Here is an 18833-nt window from a genome sequence, read left to right as displayed (position 1 = left end):
GTGTATGTGTGTATGTGATGTGTGCGTGTGTGTGTATGTGTGTGTGTGTATGTGTGTGTGTGTATGTGTGTGTGTATGTGATGTGTGTGTGTATGTGTGTGTGTGTGTATGTGTGTGTGTATGTGATGTGTGTGTGTGTGTGTATGTGATGTGTGTGTATGTGTGTGTGTGTATGTGATGTGTGTGTATGTGTGTGTGTGTATGTGATGTGTGTGTATGTGTGTGTGTGTATGTGATGTGTGTGTATGTGTATGTGTGTATGTGTGTGTGTATGTGTGTGTGTATGTGTATGTGTGTATGTGATGTGTGTATGATGTGTATGTATGTGATGTGTGCGTGTGTGTGTATGTGTGTGTGTGTATGTGTGTGTGTATGTGATGTGTATGTGTGTATGTGATGTGTGTATGATGTGTATGTGTGTATGTGATGTGTGCGTGTGTGTGTATGTGTGTGTGTATGTGTGTGTGTATGTGATGTGTGTGTGTATGTGTGTGTGTGTGTATGTGTGTGTGTATGTGATGTGTGTGTGTGTGTATGTGATGTGTGTGTATGTGTGTGTGTGTATGTGATGTGTGTGTATGTGTGTGTGTATGTGATGTGTGTGTATGTGTATGTGTGTATGTGTGTGTGTGTATGTGTATGTGTGTATGTGATGTGTGTATGATGTGTATGTATGTGATGTGTGCGTGTGTGTGTATGTGTGTGTGTGTATGTGTGTGTGTATGTGATGTGTGTGTGTGTGTATGTGTGTGTGTGTATGTGTGTGTGTGTATGTGATGTGTGTGTATGTGTGTGTGTGTATGTGATGTGTGTGTATGTGTGTGTGTATGTGATGTGTGTGTATGTGTATGTGTGTATGTGTGTGTGTGTATGTGTGTGTGTGTATGTGTATGTGTGTATGTGATGTGTGTATGATGTGTATGTATGTGATGTGTGCGTGTGTGTGTATGTGTGTGTGTGTATGTGTGTGTGTGTATGTGATGTGTATGTGTGTATGTGATGTGTGTATGATGTGTATGTGTGTATGTGATGTGTGCGTGTGTGTGTATGTGTGTGTGTATGTGTATGTGTGTATGTGATGTGTGCGTGTGTGTGTATGTGTGTGTGTGTATGTGTATGTGTGTATGTGATGTGTGTATGATGTGTATGTATGTGATGTGTGCGTGTGTGTGTATGTGTGTGTGTGTATGTGTGTGTATGTGATGTGTGTGTGTGTGTGTATGTGTGTGTGTGTGTATGTGTGTGTGTATGTGATGTGTGTGTATGTGTGTGTGTGTATGTGATGTGTGTGTATGTGTATGTGTGTATGTGTGTGTGTATGTGTGTGTGTATGTGTGTGTGTGTATGTGTGTGTGTGTATGTGATGTGTGTGTGTGTATGTGTGTGTGTGTATGTGTGTGTGTGTGTGTGATGTGTGTGTATGTGTGTGTGTGTATGTGTATGTGTGTATGTGTGTGTGTGTGTATGTGTGTGTGTGTATGTGTATGTGTGTATGTGATGTGTGTATGATGTGTATGTATGTGATGTGTGCGTGTGTGTGTGTATGTGTGTGTGTGTGTATTTTAACCACAGCTGAAAGAAAGGGAAAGGGGAGCTTGCCTTAAAGAAAGCAAACAGCCATGTCGTGAGCTGCCTGTGGAGGAGCCATGTGGCAGGGACCTTAGGGTACCCTCTAGGGGCTCAGAGTACCCCCACCCAACAGCCAGCAAGAAAACAGGGACCAGGCCTGGTGTGGTGGCTCAGGCCTGTAATCCCAGCACTTTGGGAGGCTGAGGCGGGTGGATCACAAGGTCAGGAGTTCGAGACCAGCCTGACAAAGATACAAAAATCAGCTGGGCGTCGTGGCACACACTTGTAGTCCCAGCTACTCGGGAGGCTGAGGCAGGAGAATTGTTTGAACCCAGGAGGCGGAGGCTGCACTGAGCCAAGATCACACCACTGCACTCCAGCCTGGTGATCGAGTGAGACTCCATCTCAAAAACAAAATCAAAAAAACCCCAAAAAACCAGGGACCTCATTTCTAGAAACAGATTCTGCTGGATTCCAGATGACAACTTGGCCCAGCCCATACCTTGATTTCGGGCCTGCAAGACTCTGAGCAGAGGACCCAGTGAAGCCAGACTCCTGACACAAACTGTGAGACGGCAGACGGTGTTTCTGTTGCTGTTGTTACGCAGCATTAGCTGACGCATACACTTGCAAGCTTGGCGTTGAGATAATGATCTCCATTTCACAGAGGAGAAAACAGTAGCGGTGAGGGGCTCACGTGCTCAGGGCCACATGGCGGCTGTGCTCTGGTCATCACATTAACCGTGCCTGTCACCGGGCCAGACCGTCAGTTCCTCCGTTAAGATCCGGGATCTGGTCCAAGCCTTCGCCGGATGTTTAGTGAGTGAGTGAAAGAAGGAATGAAGGTGCCGGGACCGACCCTCACCTGACTTGCCGCGCAGAGGTGAGTCTGTGTCTGTGACCAGGACAGGTGACACCACGGGACACTGAGTGAAACCTCGAGAACATGACTGTGAGCCTCGGAAGGGGGAGTCGTGGCACGCAGCTCCCCAGGCTGAGTCAGCTGCCAGCGCTGAGGTTGGAGCCGATCCGCCTCCTGGAACGTGACATGCCGTTCCCCGGCTCCCTGACTCACATTCCGGCTGAATCAGCTCTGCTGGCAGTGACAGGCAGGTCTCCAGATAGTCACCCCCTGGCCCAGGTGAGACTGGGAATTCAGGAGCGACAGAAAGCCAGGTCTGCCTGGCGTGCCTGGGCGGGTGTTTACGGCACGAGGGCTGCCAGCTGTGACCGGCCTCAAAGGGAGCCAGAGGCGGAGGGCACAGGTGCAGAGGACGGGCGCCCGGAGGAGGCGGGAGGAGACTCGGTGGGGCTGAGGCCCCGCTCTGGGAGCTCCTCGAAAACCATTAACCACGACTCCTGCTCCCAGAGTCATGCGGCGGGTGGGCTCACCCCTCACCGCAGTTAACACGCAAGACCCATCGTTCTCTGGGATGGGGTATCCCGGGCACTGCAGGGTGCTCACAGTGTCGCTGGCCTCCACCCACTCCCTGCCAGGAGCACCCCCAGCCATCCGTGACCACCACAAATATCCCCAGACATTGCCCAGCGTCCCCTGGGACAGAATCACCTTGGTTGAGACCCCCTGGGATAGGGGATTCCACAGACCCCCCAGAGACTGTGTATCCCATGCTCCTCGGCCCTGCAGAGGTCCCCGGAGGCTGCACACGTGGAAATCCACACCCTGAGTGGGAAGGGAGAGAGGGGGTGAGTCCCAGGAGCTGGGGTCCCCCGGTTATGCCGTGGGCTCCATCTGGAGTTTATTCCAGCGTCTGGTATGAGCAGGGAGAAGCCTCGGTTTCTTCCCAAATAATTAAAGCAGGTTTCTCCCGCGGGCACTGTGGGCGCCGACACTGAACAGTTCTCTGGGGCGGGGCCGTCCTGGGCACTGCAGGGCGCTGAGCAGCATCCCTGGACTCCACCCACTCCACGCCAGGCGCACCCTCAGTCATGACAACCACAGATGCCCCCAGACACTACCCAGTGTCCCTTAAGGGGGCAGAATGACAGCAGTTGAGACCCTGATTGAATGAACCGATGAAGACAACACCAGCCAAGAGTGAAAGCAGGTGCCTACACCAGGAGCTTTGTTTGGAAAATCAGGGAGGGCTTCCTGGAGGAAGTGACATGGGTTGAGTGTTGCTAGTGCCTTCAAGGTGACAGATGGGGTGGGAGACACAGGTGCAGGGGAGGTTCCAGGACCTTGAAAGGCTGAGGGAGAGAGAGTGAGGAGGCCGCACAGCAGAGGTGGTGTTTTATCTTGAAGGCAGGAGGGAGTCATAGCAGGTTCCGGCTCTACCCGTGACAACAATCAGTTGGTTTGGGTCCAACCCCCCCTGTCTGACAGATTAGGAAACTGAGGCACTGAGAGGGTGAGAGATGCCCCAGCCTCCTGTGGTGGGCAGAGGTCCCGGTGGGTTTCCATGGTGCCGCCGGTCACGCTGGTTTGGGGCAGGGGGCCGGCTTCAGGCCTGGGGCGGAAGCAGCATCGACTTCCCATGCCCACTGGAGGCGCCGGGTCAGTTGGGCACCCGCGGTCACCCTCCGCTTCTGTTTGGTGAAATGGCAAATGATCACCACCCCTGCTGTCCAGAGTGGCCGCAGGGAGAAAATGAAACAGGCCGGACACGGTGGCTCACGCCTGTCAGCACCTCGGGAGGCCGCGGAGGGAGGATCGCCTGAGCTCAGGAGTTCGAGAGCAGCCTGGCCGACGTGGTGAAACCCCGTCCCCACTAAAAATACAAAATTTAGCCTGGCATGATGGAGGGTGCCTGCAGTCCCAGCTACTCGGGAGGCTGAGGCAGGAGAATCTCTTGAACCCGGGAGGCAGAGGGTGCAGTGAGCGGCAGTGAGCAGTGCAGTCTGGGTGACAGAGTGAGTCTTGGTCTCAAAAAACAAACAGGCCGGGCGCGGCGGCTCATGCCTGTAATCCCAGCACTTTGGGAGGCCGAGGCGGGTGGATCATGAGGTCAAGAGATCGAGACCATCCTGGTCAACATGGTGAAACCCCGTCTCTACTAAAAATACAAAAAATTAGCTGGGCATGGTGGCGCGTGCCTGTAATCCCAGCTACTCAGGAGGCTGAGGCAGGAGAATTGCCTGAACCCAGGAGGCGGAGGTTGCGGTGAGCCGAGATTGCGCCATTGCACTCCAGCCTGGGTGACAAGAGCGAAACTCCGTCTCAAAAAAAAAAAAGAAAGAAAGAAAGAAGGAAAGAGAGGATAGAGAGAGAGAAGTCTAGGGACCCCAGGGGACAGCGCCTGCACCCTTGGCACAGCCCCAGCCCCCAGGGAGGTAAAACGCAGGCATCCGCCCCTGCCCGGGGGTCCCGGCTCTGCTCCACTGGGAAGGGTGACAGCCAGGCTGTGGCTTCTGTGCCCTGAGCTGACCTTCCCTTCCTGTCTCAAGGCAGGAGTGGCCCAGCCCTCAGTGTGGAATTCTCCAAGTTCAGTAAACACCCTGGAGCCTTGCTCAGCCCCCATTCCCGCCTGCCCTCTGCCTGGGGGGAGTTATCAGAAAGGCTCCCTCCTTCCCAGAAGGCGCTGCTGGGCTCAGCTGCTGGGAACCGCTGCTGGGGTGGCAGCCAGGTCACGGCCACCGCTCCGGGGAGGAGGGGCCTGCTGTACTGTGGTACCTGGGCAAGAAGACAGCTGCTGGAGCTCCTTCCCCCCTCTCTCTCTCCCTCCCTCCCTCCCTCCCTCCCTCCCTCCCTCCCTCCCTCCCTCTCTCTCTCTCTCCCTCCCTCCCTCCCTCCCTCCCTCCCTCTCTCTCTCTCTCTCTCTCTGTCTCTCTCTCTCTCTCAAGTCTCGCTCTGTCACCCAGGCTGGAATGCAGGGGCACGATCTCGGCTCACTGTAACCTCTGCCTCCCAGGTTCAATCGATTCTCCTGCCTCAACCTCCCGAGTAGCTGGGACTACAGGCACCTGCCACCCGATGCCAGACTAATTTTTGTGTTTTTAGTAGAGACGGGAGTTTCACCACATTGGTCAGGCTGGTCTTGAACTCCTGACCTCGTGATCCGCCTGCCTCAGCCTCTCAAAGTGCTGGGATTTTAGGCATGAACCACCACGCCTGGCCTTTTTTTTTTTTTTCTTTTTTCTTTTGAAATGGAGTTTCACTCTCGTCGCCCAGGCTGGAGTGCAATGGCGCGATCTCGGCTCACCGCAACCCCCGCCTCCCGGCTTCAGGCGATCCTCCCCTCTCAGCCTCCCGAGTAGCTGGGACTACAGGTACGCCACCACACCTGGCTAATATTTTTGAAATTTTTTTGTGGAGACGGGGTCTTGCTATGTTGCCCAGGCTTGGAACACACTTTCATCCCGGTGTTGGTATCACAGCCCAAGCTGCGGTCACCTTTTTGCCTCCTGAGATACAGAAGAGCTCAGACTGAGCCTGGGTACTAGGACCTTAGGCGGGGAGTGCCTTCTTCCCCACCCACCCTCACTTGGACACCCCCCCCCCCCAGGGAGAAGGACAAATGTTTTGTGTCAGTGACTTTGCCCGGGGTGTCAGAACTCTAGGGGTATGAATAGTCCACGGTGAAAACAAAGCCACCCCCTCTCGGAGTTTCGCCAGGATCTCGCCACGTTCCTGGCATTGGGATCGCCTTCCCGGAAGCAACGGGTGGTGTCAGTTTCGGGGGCTTTCCCTGGAGATGGGCGGAACCCCCAGACCCTCATTACTGACCACTGACTTCTGCAGGACTCACCCTGCACCCTTTGCAAGCTTAAAAACCACCAGGAGCCGGGCACGGTGGCTGACAGGATTGCAGGATCACGCCTGTAATCCCAGCACCTTGGGAGGCTGAGGCGGGCAGATCACTTGAGGTCGGGAGTTCAAGACCATCCTGGCCAACACAGAGAAACCCCATCTCTACTAAAATTACAAAAAGTTAGCTGGGCATGGTGGTGCGTGCCTGTAGTACCAGCTACTCGGGAGGCTGAGGCAGGAGAATCGCTTGAACCCAGGAGGCGGAGGTTGCGGTGAGCTGAGATGGTGCCATTGCACTCCAGCCTGGGTAACAAGAGCGAAACTCCGTCTCAAAAAAACAAACAAACAAACCACCAAGAAGACTTGGCTCCGAGGAGGGCAGAGGCTTGGGCGAGCCGGCCTGAGGGTGCTGTGGTCAGCTCCGTCCCGCGTGCCTGGCAGCCTCCCTGGGACACAGCCAGTGTTTAATAATCAACCCCAGGAAAAGAAGAAACAGCTGAGAAAAGGTGCCAGGTGGTGGTCACATCAGGGCAGCTCAAGTGCCTGTGGGGACAAAGGTGAGGAGGGAGTGACCTTTAAATAGTTGGTGGGGGTTTTGGGAGGGTGGAGGGAATCGAACTCACTCCTCTGTAGCGATCAGCTTGAGGGAAGGGGAGAGAAGGGGGCAGATGAGTCTCCGTGGCTGCCGTAACAGAGGACCACAGACGCGGAGGCATCAGTGAATCACGGTGTCCACAGGGGGGTGCTCCCTCCGGGGGCTCCAGGAGAGGATCCTTACTGCGTCCTCTGGCTTCGGGGGGCTCCGGAAAACCTCGGCTTGTACTTACCGTTCGATTGCTCCAGTCTCCGCTTGTTTTCTGCTCTGTGTCTCCTTTTTGTTGGTTTATATTTTTGAGACAGAATGTTGCTCTGTCACCCAGGCTGGAGCACAGTGGTACGATCTCAGCGCCCCGCAACCTCCGCCTCCCGGGTTCAAGCGATTCTCCTGCCTCAGCCTCCCGAGTAGCTGGGATTACAGGCACCTGCCACCACGCCCAGCTGATTTTTGTATTTTTAATAGAGACAGGGTTTTACCATGTTGGCCAGGCTGGTCTCGAACTCCTGACCTCAGGTGATCGGCCCACCTCGGCCCTCCGAAAGTGTTGGGATTACAGGCATGAGCCACGGCCCCCAGCCAGGAATTTTTTTTCAATGACTGTTTTTGTATCTGGGGTCTTGCTCTGTTGCCCAGGCTGGAGTGCAGTGGCGCCCTCATAGCTCACTGCAGCCTTGAAAGCCTAGGGCTGAATCGATCCTCCCTCCTCAGCCTCCACAGTAGCTGGACCGTAGGGGTGCCCCACCACACCCGGCTTCAACATAGGAGTTGTTTTTTGTTTTTTTTTTTTTGAGACGGAGTTTCGCTCTTGTTGCCCAGGCTGGAGTGCAATGGCGCGATCTCGGCTCACCGCAGCCTCCGCCTCCTGGGTTCGGGCAATTCTCCTGCCTCAGCCTCCCGAGTAGCTGGGATTACAGGCACGCGCCACCATGCCCAGCTAATTTTTGTATTTTTAGTAGAGACGGGTTTTCTCCACGTTGGTCAGGTTGGTCTCGAATTCCTGACCTCAGGTGATCCACCCGCCTCGGCCTCCCAAAGTGCTGGGATTACAGGCCTGAGCCACCGCCCCGGCCTCGACATTAAGAGTTTTAAGCAAATGCAATTAGTCGGTAACAATCATCTTCTGAGGTTCCTGGTGGACAAGAATTTTGAGGGGACACCACTACATCCTTTGCAAGGAAAGTGAGCATCACTCTGGTCTCATTAAGCCACTGGGGTGTGCAGAGGGGGAGAGGCCGCCCCAGGAGGAAGGCGCTGTGGTGAGAAAAGGCGACTGTTGGCGACGCCCCCGTTAGCGGAAACCTGTACGAGTCACACTGCCTCTGTGGAAGCTGCAGCCTCCCAGCGCCTGCGGGAAGGGGCCACGTCACCCCTTTCATAAATGAAATTGGGGCCGGGCGCGGTGGCTCACGCTTGTAACCCCAGCACTTTGGGAGGCAGAGGCGGGTGGATCACAAGGTCAGGAGTTCGAGACCAGCCTGGCCAAGATGGTAAAAGCCGGTCTCTACTAAAGATGCAAAAAGGTTAGCCAGGCGTGGTGGCAGGAGCCTGTAGCCCCCGCTACTCGGGAGGCTGAGGCAAGAGAATTGCTTAAACCCGGGAGGCAGAGGTTGCAGTGAGCCGAGATTGTGCCATTGCCCTCCAGCCTGGGCGACAGAATGGGACTCTGTCTCAAACAATAAATCAATCAATTAATTAAATTAAAAATAAATGAAACTGGAAGCTCAGGCTGGGAGGCCCCCCCCCCAAGATCACAGCTCAGCCTGGAAGGGAGCCAGCGTTTCTGCCGCCGGGAGTCTGTTCTGTGCACCTCGGCCGGGGGTGCTGACGGCACAGGTGCACCCCCGGGTCCCTCCAGGGTGGCTAAGAGGGGACCCTAAGAAGCCCACCCCCAGCTGGTACATTTCGTTGAAAATCTCCTTTTGCCTTTAATTGCTTGAAAATGTTGGACTCCTACCCAAGTGCTTTTTTTTTTTTTTTTTTTTTTGAGACAGAGTCTTACTCTGTCACCCAGGCTGGAGTGCAATGGCGCAATCTGGGCTCACTGCAACCTCCACCACCCGGGTTCAAGCCGTTCTCCTGCCTCAGCCTCCCAAGTAGCTGGGATTACAGGCGCGCACCACCACACCCGGCTAATTTTTGTATTTTTAGTAGAGATGAGGTTTCACCATGTTGGCCAGGCTGGTCTCGAACTCCTGACCTTGTGATCCGCCCACCTTGGCCTCCCAAAGTGCTGGGATTAGAGGTGTGAGGCACCTCGCCTGGCCCCCCAAGTGCTTTCTAATTTGTTTCTATAGGAAACAGTTCTGAGGCTTCGTCTATTTTTATATCCTGTTGGTCTGAGGCTGGAGCGGCCCCTGGCATGGCAGGTTTCCTAGCGCTTTGGCCCAGCTCTGGGGTGTAAGTTGGGGGATCGGGGCAGAGGTTTGCGAGGGGGACAGTGACCTGCCTGCAGAGAGAGGAGGTGGGACAGCGTCCTGTAGCCAGAGTGCAGGGGGGTCCGCCTTTCTTTCATTCTACAGTTTTTTTTTAAATAGCTTTATCGAGATATAATTTACACACCATATAATTCACACTTTGAAAATGTGCAACTTGGCCGGGCGCCTTGACTCACGCCTGTAATCCCAGCACTTTGGGAGGCTGAGTTGGGCAGATCCCCTGAGGTCAGGGTTCGAGACCAGCCTGGCCAATGTGGTAAAACCCCGTCTCTACTAAAAATGTAAAAATTAGCCGGGCATGGTGGCGGGCACCTGTAATCCCAGCTACTCAGGAGGCTGAGGTAGGAGAATCGCTTGAACCCGGGAGGCGGAGGTTGCATGCGGCGAGCCGAGATCTCACTACTGCACTCCAGCCTGGGTGACAGAGCCAGACACTGTCTCAAAAAAAAAACACAAAAAACAAAAAAGAAAGAAAAAGCGCAGCTCGGTGGTTTTTAGCAGATCAACAGACTTGTGCAACTTCTATCTAGTTCCAGAATATCCCGTCACCCCCGGAAGAAGCCCCGTGTCCCCCACGAGCGGTCACTGCCCATCTCCCGCCTGCGGCCCCGCCACCCATGCATCCCCTTCCTGTCTCGGTGGCTGGGCCCTCCTGGACGTTTCATAGAGATGGGATCACACACTGAGTGGCCTCCTGCGTCTGGGTCCTTTCACAGAGCGTGACGTCCTCAAGGCGCAGCCACAAACACGCCGTGGGCCCTGGCAGAGCCTCATTCCTTTCCGAGGCTGAGTCACACTCCATGGTGGCGTTTGCTGTGAACGGCGGGACAGGATGGGCATTTCAATGGTCCTCTGATGTCTGACCACGTCCTTCGCCCTGATCAGGACTCGGCATGATTGTGTGCGAGGCCTGGGGTGGCGACCTTTCCTGCCGAGATCCAGAGGGCAAATGTTTTAGCCTTTGCAGGCCAGAGGGTATGACGTGATAGCTGGAAAGCCACCACAGGCAATATGTAAACAAGTGGGTGTGGCCGTGTGCCAATAAAACTTTATTCACAAAAAACACACAGCCAGCTAGATGTGGCCCAGGAGCCACAGTTTGCTAACCCTTCGTTTAGGATAAAAGTTCACCAACTCTCTGGTCCGGACGATTTTTTTTTTTTTTTTTTTTTTTGAGACGGGAGTTTCGCTCTTGTCACCCAGGCTGGAGTGCAATGGCGCGATCTCGGCTCACCGCAACCTCCACCTCCTGGGTTCAGGCAATTCTCCTGCCTCAGCCTCCCGAGTAGCTGGGATGACAGGCACGCGCCACCGTGCCCAGCTAATTTTTTGTATTTTTAGTAGAGACGGGGTTTCACCACGTTGACCAGGATGGTCTCGATCTCTTGGCCTCGTGACCTGACGATTATTCCAAAGAGCTTTTGGGTTATATGCCTTATGTTTATTGATATCTGTTGAATTTGAAATCGAAACTGAGAAAACGTCAAATATGTGTTAATTTATTTTAAAATAGCAACAATAGGGCCAGGCGAGGTGGCTCATGCCTGTAATCCCAGCACTTTGGGAGGCCAAGGCAGGTGGGTCACCTGAGGTTGGGAGTTCGAGACCAGCCTGACCAACATGGAGAAACCCTGTCTCTACTAAAAATACAAAATTAGCTGGGCATGGTGTTGCGCGCCTGTAATCCCAGCTACTCAGGAGGCTGAGGCAGGAGAATCGCTTGAACCCGGGAGGCGGAGGTTGCGGTGAGCCGAGATCACCCCACTGCACTCCAGCCTCTGCAACAAGAGCAAAACTGCATCTCAAAAATAATAAAATAAAACAAAATAGCAACAATAAACTCTCAGGGTTGCCAGAATGACAATTTTTTTGTTTTCTATGGATAGGTAACCGTTTTTCTAAACAGACAAAACAGTTCGTGGAAATGCCAAAGACAGACCAAGAACCCGTCAGAGCAGGAGGAACCCGGGCAGATGTGACAGTCAGATGCCACGTGGGCTCCTGCACGGGGTCAGGATGGGGCGGGAAAGGCCATGAGGGGAAAACTGGGGGAACCTGAGTCGAATGTGCGATTTGGTGACTAGGAAGGTGCCAGCGTTACCCAGCTGTGAGCAGTGCCCTGTGGTTAGGGAGGATGGCCCCGTGAGAGGAAGCTGGTGAGGTGTGGGCGGGGGCGCTGTCTTTGCACCTTTCCTGTAAATCTAAAAATTACTCCAAGTAAAATTGTTTATTTAAAAAAAAAAAAATAGAACAGGCCAGGGATGGTGGCTCACATTTGTCATTCCAGCACTTTGGGAGGCCAAGGAGGGCGGATCATTTGAGGTCAGGAGTTCAAGACCAGCCTGGCCAACATGTCCAAACCCCCTCTCTACTAAAAATTCAAAAATTTAGTGGGTGTGGTGTCACACGCCTGTAGTCCCAGCTACTCGGGAGGCTGAGGCAGGAGAATCGCTTGAACCCGGGAGGCGGAGGTTGCAGTGAGCTGAGGTCGTGCCACTGCACCACAGCCTGGGTGACAGAGCGAGATCCTGCCCCCAACATGCACACACAGGTAGAACAGAAAGAAAACGTGGCTGAGAACTTTGCAAGGTTGGGGTGAAAGTGACCGTGCCCTCAGCGTGCTGGGGTCAGCCAGGATTTGGGGAAGATGGAGAAGCCGGCGGGCGGAAGGACGGATGGGAGCCCAGCCCATTAGTCAGTCAGCAAATATTGACCCGACACTCACTGTGTGCCAGGGAGAGCCTGGGTGCCTGGTGCCCAGCCCGAGGCAGGTGAAATCAGGTCCTGTCCTCAGATAGAATCTCTCACGCAGAGACAGCACACGCCCAGACACACAGACAAACCAAACAGAAGGGCACGCCTATCACCCCAGCACTTTGGGAGGCTGAGGCGGGAGGATCACTTGAGGCCAGGAGTTTGAGACCAGCCTGGGCAACGTAGCAAGATCCCATCTCTACAAAAAAATCAATGAAGTTAGCCAGGCATGGTGGTGCACACCTGTAGTTCCAGCGACTCAGGAGGCTGAGGCTGCAGGGAGCTGTGACTGCACCATTGCACTCCAGCGTGGGCAACAGAGCAAGACCCTGTCTCAAAAAAAAAAAAAGGAAAAGAAAATAGGATGAGGTGGCATCATGAGGAGAGAGAGACTGTGCCACGTGGTGTCCGGGAAGGTCTCGAAGGAGGGGACGTCCTTGCCGGCTGCCGACTGCTGCAGGATGGGGAGGAGCATTGAAGGCAGGAGGAAGGGCATTCTGGAGGTCTCCCTGGAGGCGGAGGTCTGGGAGTCACAGGAGGGGCCCAGGCCAGGCCTTTGAGGGCTGGAGGCGGAGAGGAGGACAGTCATGAAGCACTATGGACCCGTGTCCTGTTGACTGTCCTTGGTCTGAGGTGACCTAGTGTGGCTTCTTAAACAGACTGAGGGTGTCCTCAGGACTCACAGCCCGAGGCAGGGTCAGAGCTGCAGGGCTGGGCCGGACTCCGTGCCTGGACAGCTGGTGAGCTCTGCCCCTCTGAAAGGCCAGCGGTTGGGTGGGAGTGAGGGACGCTGCTCAGCACCCTGCAGTCCCCAGGACGGCGCCACCCCTGAGAACACTCCAGCCCCGGACTTCAGAGGCCTTGGGTTAACGGAATGTAACGAGGCTGAAATAAGCTAACGGTTTTCTGAGAGTCCCGTGCTTGTGGGAGGGTGGTGCCGGAACCTTCTGGTTCCAAGACACTTTCATTCACAGTCACCTGCATGCCCTGGGAGGCAGTGGCTCAGTGGTTGCCAAGTGCCCACAAGTGGCCCAGAAAGCTGGGCTGTTCCCCACTCTTTGCCCAGCCCCTCACTGAAGCCAGGGAGGGAGGCCTTGGGCTGAAGCCGCAGCACAAATCACGGCTGCAAGTTCTGGCTTTGTCCGCGGCTCCAGGGTGTCCTTGAACCGGCAGCTGCCTGCCTCCTGCGTCAGCGCCTTGTTTAAAAGAGGAGGAACTCACGGCGTTGAGAACTGACGTGCGACGCGAGATGGGGCCGCCGCCATGGAAGCCGGTCTGGCGGTTCCTCAAAAGGCTGAACACGGAGTCTTCACACGACCCAGCAATTCCGCTCCTAGTTATGTGCCCAGAGGAACTGGGAGCACGTGTTCAAATAGATCCTTCTCACAAATGTTCCACAGTTCCTACGACTTGAAAGCAAAAACGTGTAAGTGACCCACGTCTCCGTCCGTGGGTGATAAACACGGCGCGGCCCTCCACACGCTGGAACGTGGCTCAGCTGTGAACGAGGCTGCGACCCAGGCCGCAGCGCAGATACAGCTTGGGGACGTCACGCCCAGTGAGAGACGCCAGATGCGAAGGACCGCGCAGTGTGTGGTCCCATTTCTATGAAATGTCCCAGACAGGCCGGACCAGAGAGGCAGGAAGAGGATGTGTGGGTGCGGGGCTGGAAAGGGAGTTGGGAAGTGACAGCTGATGGGAATGCGGTGTCTTTTGGGGGCGCTGATTCAGCAGGACCCAGCGTGCGGCTGTGCCACAGGGAGGCCGCAGCCACCAGTGGGGTTGACTTCTCACCAGAAGTTCTCGTCTGAATCCCTTTACACCCCATGCTTTTCCCTGGCTGGTCCTACCCGGCTACAGGGCCATGTTAGGACGTTCAGGGCCTGGGGCACCTCTGCCTCCTGGGGCACCTTCTCCACTCAAAAAAACATCTGAAGTTGGCTGGGCGAGGCGGCTCACACCTGTAATCTGAGCGCTTTGGGAAGCTGAGACGGGCAGATCACCTGAGGTCAGGAGTTCGAGACCAGCCTGGTTAACATGGGGAAACCCTGTCTCTGCTAAAAATACAGTTAGCCCAGCGTGGTGGCAGGTGCCTATAATCCCAGCTACTCAGGAGACCGAGGCAGGAGAATCCACCTGCCTCAGTTTCCCAAAGTGCTGGCATTACAGGTGTGAGGCACCGCTCCCAGCCTACATATTATTGTTTTAGAGACAGAATCTCACACTATTGCCCAGGCTGGGCATCTCACGCCATCAAGGCTCACCGCAGCCTCCACCTCCTGGGTTCGAGCCATTCTCCTGCCTCAGCCTCCTGAGTAGCTGGGATTACAGGTACCCGTCACCTCCCCGCTAATTTCTGAATTTTTAGTAGAGATGGCGGGGAGGGGGGTCTTACCATCTTGGCCAGGCTGGTCTTGATCTCCCAGAGTGCTGGAGTTACAGTGAGGCCGCCTCTCGGGCCGTGACCAGCAGGTGGCAGCACAGCCCAGCTCCCGGGAGCCCAGTGCTGGCTCCAGCTTCCAGCCTCCCAGAAACACCGCAGTCCAGACGCTCGCCAGGCGGAATTCCTCGCCCCTGAAGTCAGTCTGTGCGATACCCGCTCCTGTCATCAGTTCCCACTCCGCGTCTCCCAGGCTGTCTCGCCAGGGCCCTGGATGCCTGGGCTGAGCCGCTTAGTAAGGGTCTGGGTGGCGGGGAACCCTGGGCGCCACACCCAGGGGTGAGTGTGGGGGAGGGTCCCCACTTCCCAGAAAGCAGATGGGGAGACGGAAGCCACCCAGGGCCAGTGCCGGGCGCGGTGATTTCTGAGAATGTTTAGGACGCTTCCTCCGAGCTTGGCACATGACCTGGGTCCCTCCCAGCCCCCACTGGCTGATTGAAACTGAGAGTGTCCAGTTTAGTGCCCAGGAGACAGGTGTCTGCGCGCTCAGGCTGACTGAAAGCAAACCTGGCCTGGGAGAAACGTATCCTGGAGGCCAGTTTGGTTCAAACCTCTTCTGAAACCTGTCAGTATATTGCAAAAATGACAGATGTTCTTTTGTGCCTGTGATCCCAGCACTTTGGGAGGCGGAGGCGGGCGGATCACCTGAGGTCAGGAGTTCGAGACCATCCTGGCCAACATGGTGAAACCCCGTCTCTACTAAAAATACAAAAATTAGCCGGGCGTGGTGGCAGGTGCCTGTAATCCCAGCTACTCAGGAGGTTGAAGCAGGAGAATCGCTTGAACCTGGGAGGCAGAGGTTGCAGTGAGCCAGGATCACACCATTGCACTCCAGCCTGGGCGACACAGCAAGACTCTGTCTCAAATAATAAATATTAGCCAGGTATGGTAGTGCACACCTGTAAGTCCAAGCTATTTGGGAAACTAAGGTGGAAGGATTGCTTGAGCCCAGGCGTTTGAGACCAGCCTGAGCAAGATAGCAAGACCCCAACTCTACTAAAAAATAAAACAATTAGCAGCCAAGTGTGGTGGCTCATGCCTATAATCCCAGCACTTTGGGAGGCAGATGCAGCACCTGAGGTCAGGAGTTCAAGACCAGCCTGGCCAACATGGTGAAACCCCGTCTCTACTAAAAATACAAATATTACCTGAGCATGGTGGTGCGTGCCTGTAATCCCAGCTACTCAGGAGGCTGAGGCAGGAGAATCGCCTGAACCTGGGAATTGGAGGTTGCGGTGAGCCAGGATTGCACCACTGCCTCTGTCTCAATAATAATAGTAACAATAATAGTGAAAATAAACACACAGCCAGGTGTCCAAGCTGCTCGGGAGGCTGAGGCAGGAGGATCTCTTGAGTCCGGGAGGTTGAGGCTGCAGTGAGCCACAGTCACGCCATGCACTCCAGCCTGGGCGACAGAGCGCGCAAGACCCTTTCTCAAATAATAATAAGTAATAAGGAAGTTATTTGTCGTGTTATTTGAGGCCACCTGGGCCGTCCCCTGGGGCAAGACCCTTGTGAGAGACTTCCCCATGCTGTCATCATCTTGACCCGGCGAGATTAACTTCCTAGGGGCTAAGGGAGGGGAGCACTGGGCGGGGAGCCAGGCAGGTGCCCGGTGGCGCCGGCGTACTGTGCCTGCTCACCTGCTTTCCCTGTACCGTTCCGCTTCCTCACTCGTGGCCAAGGAGCTCCAGAAATGCTCCGAGTTCACTGGCTCACCGAGGGTCCCCCAGTAGTCCAGAGGCACCCCCAGTCTGCAGCTGTGCACTCTGGGGACCCGCTCCCTTAACCCAGCGTGATGGTTTGCTGGGGTTCTGTCCCCACTTCTTTTCATACTTAAAGGGTCTGGTGTTTCAACCAGAGCAGCACGTAGCTTTTCAGAAAAAGGGAAAAAAACTTAAAAAGGTGGGTTAATTCTGATGACTCCTAACTGGTCACCTTCTCAGAGTAGACCAATTCACAGATTCACAAAATCTATCAAACGGAGGTGAGGGGCAGGAGGCCACCTGGGCGGGGCAGGCGTCCTCCGGGCATGTGCCCGGCAGGGCCGGAGGAGCTGGTAGGGCGGGCAGGATGCTGTGTGCTCAGAGGTGCGGCCGGCCGTCTGTCCTCCACAGAAAAAGCTGCCAAGTTGGGGTGTTTTGGTTTAAAAATTCCTGGCGGGGACAGGGAATCCCTGAAGGGAATATGTTGAAAAAATACCCAGTGGAAATGGGGAAGGAGAACGAGCGCTGCCGTTCAAGAGCTTCTACGTAAAAATAAAAATTTGTTTTAAAAAAAGGAGAAAGAGAGCCGGGCGCGGTGGCTCACGCCTGTAATCCCAGCACTTTGGGAGGCCGAGGTGGGTGGATCACCTGAGGTCAGGAGTTCAAGACCAGCCTGGCCGTCATGGTGAAACCCCATCTTTAAAAAAAAAAAAAAAAATTAAAAAAAGAAAAAGAAAGAGAGAAATAGTTTCTTAAATGATTCTGAGGGCGCTACCGAGGAACTGAAGGGAGGTTGGGACGCTGGAGACAGTCCTCATGGCTGGCCTGCCCCGAGTGGCTTAGCTGGCCTCCATCCAGAGCTGCTTCCGCTTTGGGGCTCTTCAGGCCCAGACTCTGAGCTGGCTCTGAGCCCCCATCGAAGGCAGAGGCTGTCGTCTGGGGAGGGCGGTTGGTCTGCAGCTGGGCTCTGGGCCTCGCCCTCTCCAGTGCTCGGACCTGCTGCTCCAGGAGAGCCTCCCACCGCTCGAGGTCGTCGACATCTTGCTGGCGTGTGTGGTTTTCCCTTGGCACGTGCTGGATCTCCTCTGTGGCCTCGTCTACGGTCTGGGCACGGGACGCCTTCTCTCCTTGGAGTGATGGGACTGAGTCCCACGAACTGTGAAAGCGTCTTTGATGTGGTCCCCTGGTTTTTCAATGCCTTATGATGAGCCCGTTTGTCAGCTGCAGACTGAGAACTCTTCCTGGCTCCCCACCTCATTTCCTATGGCCCAGGGAGCTGCCCTGGCAGGGAAGGGGTGGAGGGGAGGGGGGCGTCACCGATGGCAACAAGCCGAGTCCCCCCCCAGACACACACACATACTTACTTGCTCTCTTTTTTTTATAGTTCACATATGTAGATACATACTTATTTATCCTTTTGTACTCAAGTTACATTTAATATGTTTGTCACAGGAAGGCTGACAATGTAACTTCCTATGTATGAAAACTAGAAATAACCAAACTGGGTGGCAAGGGGCCTTTGGGAAGTAAAAAGGCCCGTCTCAAAAAAAAAAAAAAAAAAAAGCCGGGCATGGTGGCTCACGCCTATAATCCCAGCACTTTGGGAGGCCGAGGCGGGTGGATCACGAGGTCAAGAGATCGAGACCAGCCTGGCCAACATGGTGAAACCCCGTCTCTACTAAAAATACAAAAAATTAGCTGGGCACGGTGGCGCGTGCCTGTAATCCCAGCTACTCAGGAGGCTGAGGCAGGAGAATTGCCTGAACCCAGGAGGCGGAGGTTGCGGTGAGCCGAGATCGCGCCATTGCACTCCAGCCTGGGTAACAAGAGCGAAACTCCGTCTTAAAAAAAAAGAGAGAGAAAGCACAGAAACGAGGTAGGAGTGCCGGTCGCACAGTGTCATGAATGTTTTGAATGCCACTGAAGTGTTCACTCCAAAATGCTTCTCTTTACATTACGCAAACCTTACCTCAATTTCTTTAAAAAGCGGGTCACGGCCAGGCGCGGTGGCTCACACCTGTAATCCCAGCTCTTTGGGAGGTGGAGGTGGGAGGATCGCCTGAGGTCAGCAGTTCAAGACCAGCCTGACCAACAGGGTGAAAACACGTCTCTACTAAAAAAAAAAATACAAAATTAGCCAGTCGAGGTGTTGCGCGCCTGTAGTCCCAGCTACTCGGGAGGCTGAGACAGGAGAATGGCTTGAACCCAGGAGGCGGAGGTTGCGGTGAGCCGAGATCGCGCCATTGCACTGCAGCCTGGGTGACAAGAGCGAAACTCTGTCTCAAAAAAAAAAAAAAAAGAAAAGAAAAGAAAAGAAAAGCAGGTGAGAAGGTGGCTCTGGAGAAGGCGGCGATTCTGGCTGTGGTCTCAGGCATGCAGGGGTGCGATGGGGGCCTCATTGCCAGCAGACAAGGTTCCCCGAAAACCAGAGCGGGGAACCTGGAAGGCGCCCTGGCAGCCTCAGTGCAGGCCGCCGGGGGAGTGTGTCCTCCGTGTCGGCCCCAGCAGGGAAGGAAGGAAGGCCTTGGAGGCTTTCCCATCCGCATCTTCTGCTGCAGAGGGGAGGCTGCCTGGGAGGCACCTGGCACCTTGCCCTGGGGTGTCCGGTGGCCACCCGGGG

At 54.9% G+C, this 18833-nt stretch overlaps 1 protein-coding gene and 1 pseudogene across 11 annotated transcripts in view; one reads left to right on the top strand and one right to left on the bottom strand.

Moving 5' to 3' along the window:
• The window catches only part of GNG7 (G protein subunit gamma 7), a 179771-nt gene that overhangs the window by 65585 nt on the left and 95353 nt on the right, over positions 1–18833 (top strand). The window lies entirely within an intron of this gene.
• LOC128930519 (protein max pseudogene) lies at positions 17053–17471 on the bottom strand (annotated as a pseudogene).

Source organism: Callithrix jacchus, chromosome 22 (assembly GCF_049354715.1).
Source record: "Callithrix jacchus isolate 240 chromosome 22, calJac240_pri, whole genome shotgun sequence".
NCBI classification, from domain to species: domain Eukaryota; kingdom Metazoa; phylum Chordata; class Mammalia; order Primates; family Cebidae; genus Callithrix; species Callithrix jacchus.
The sequence above is the reverse complement of the archived record's forward strand: the minus strand, read 5'-3'. Positions and strand labels throughout refer to the sequence as shown.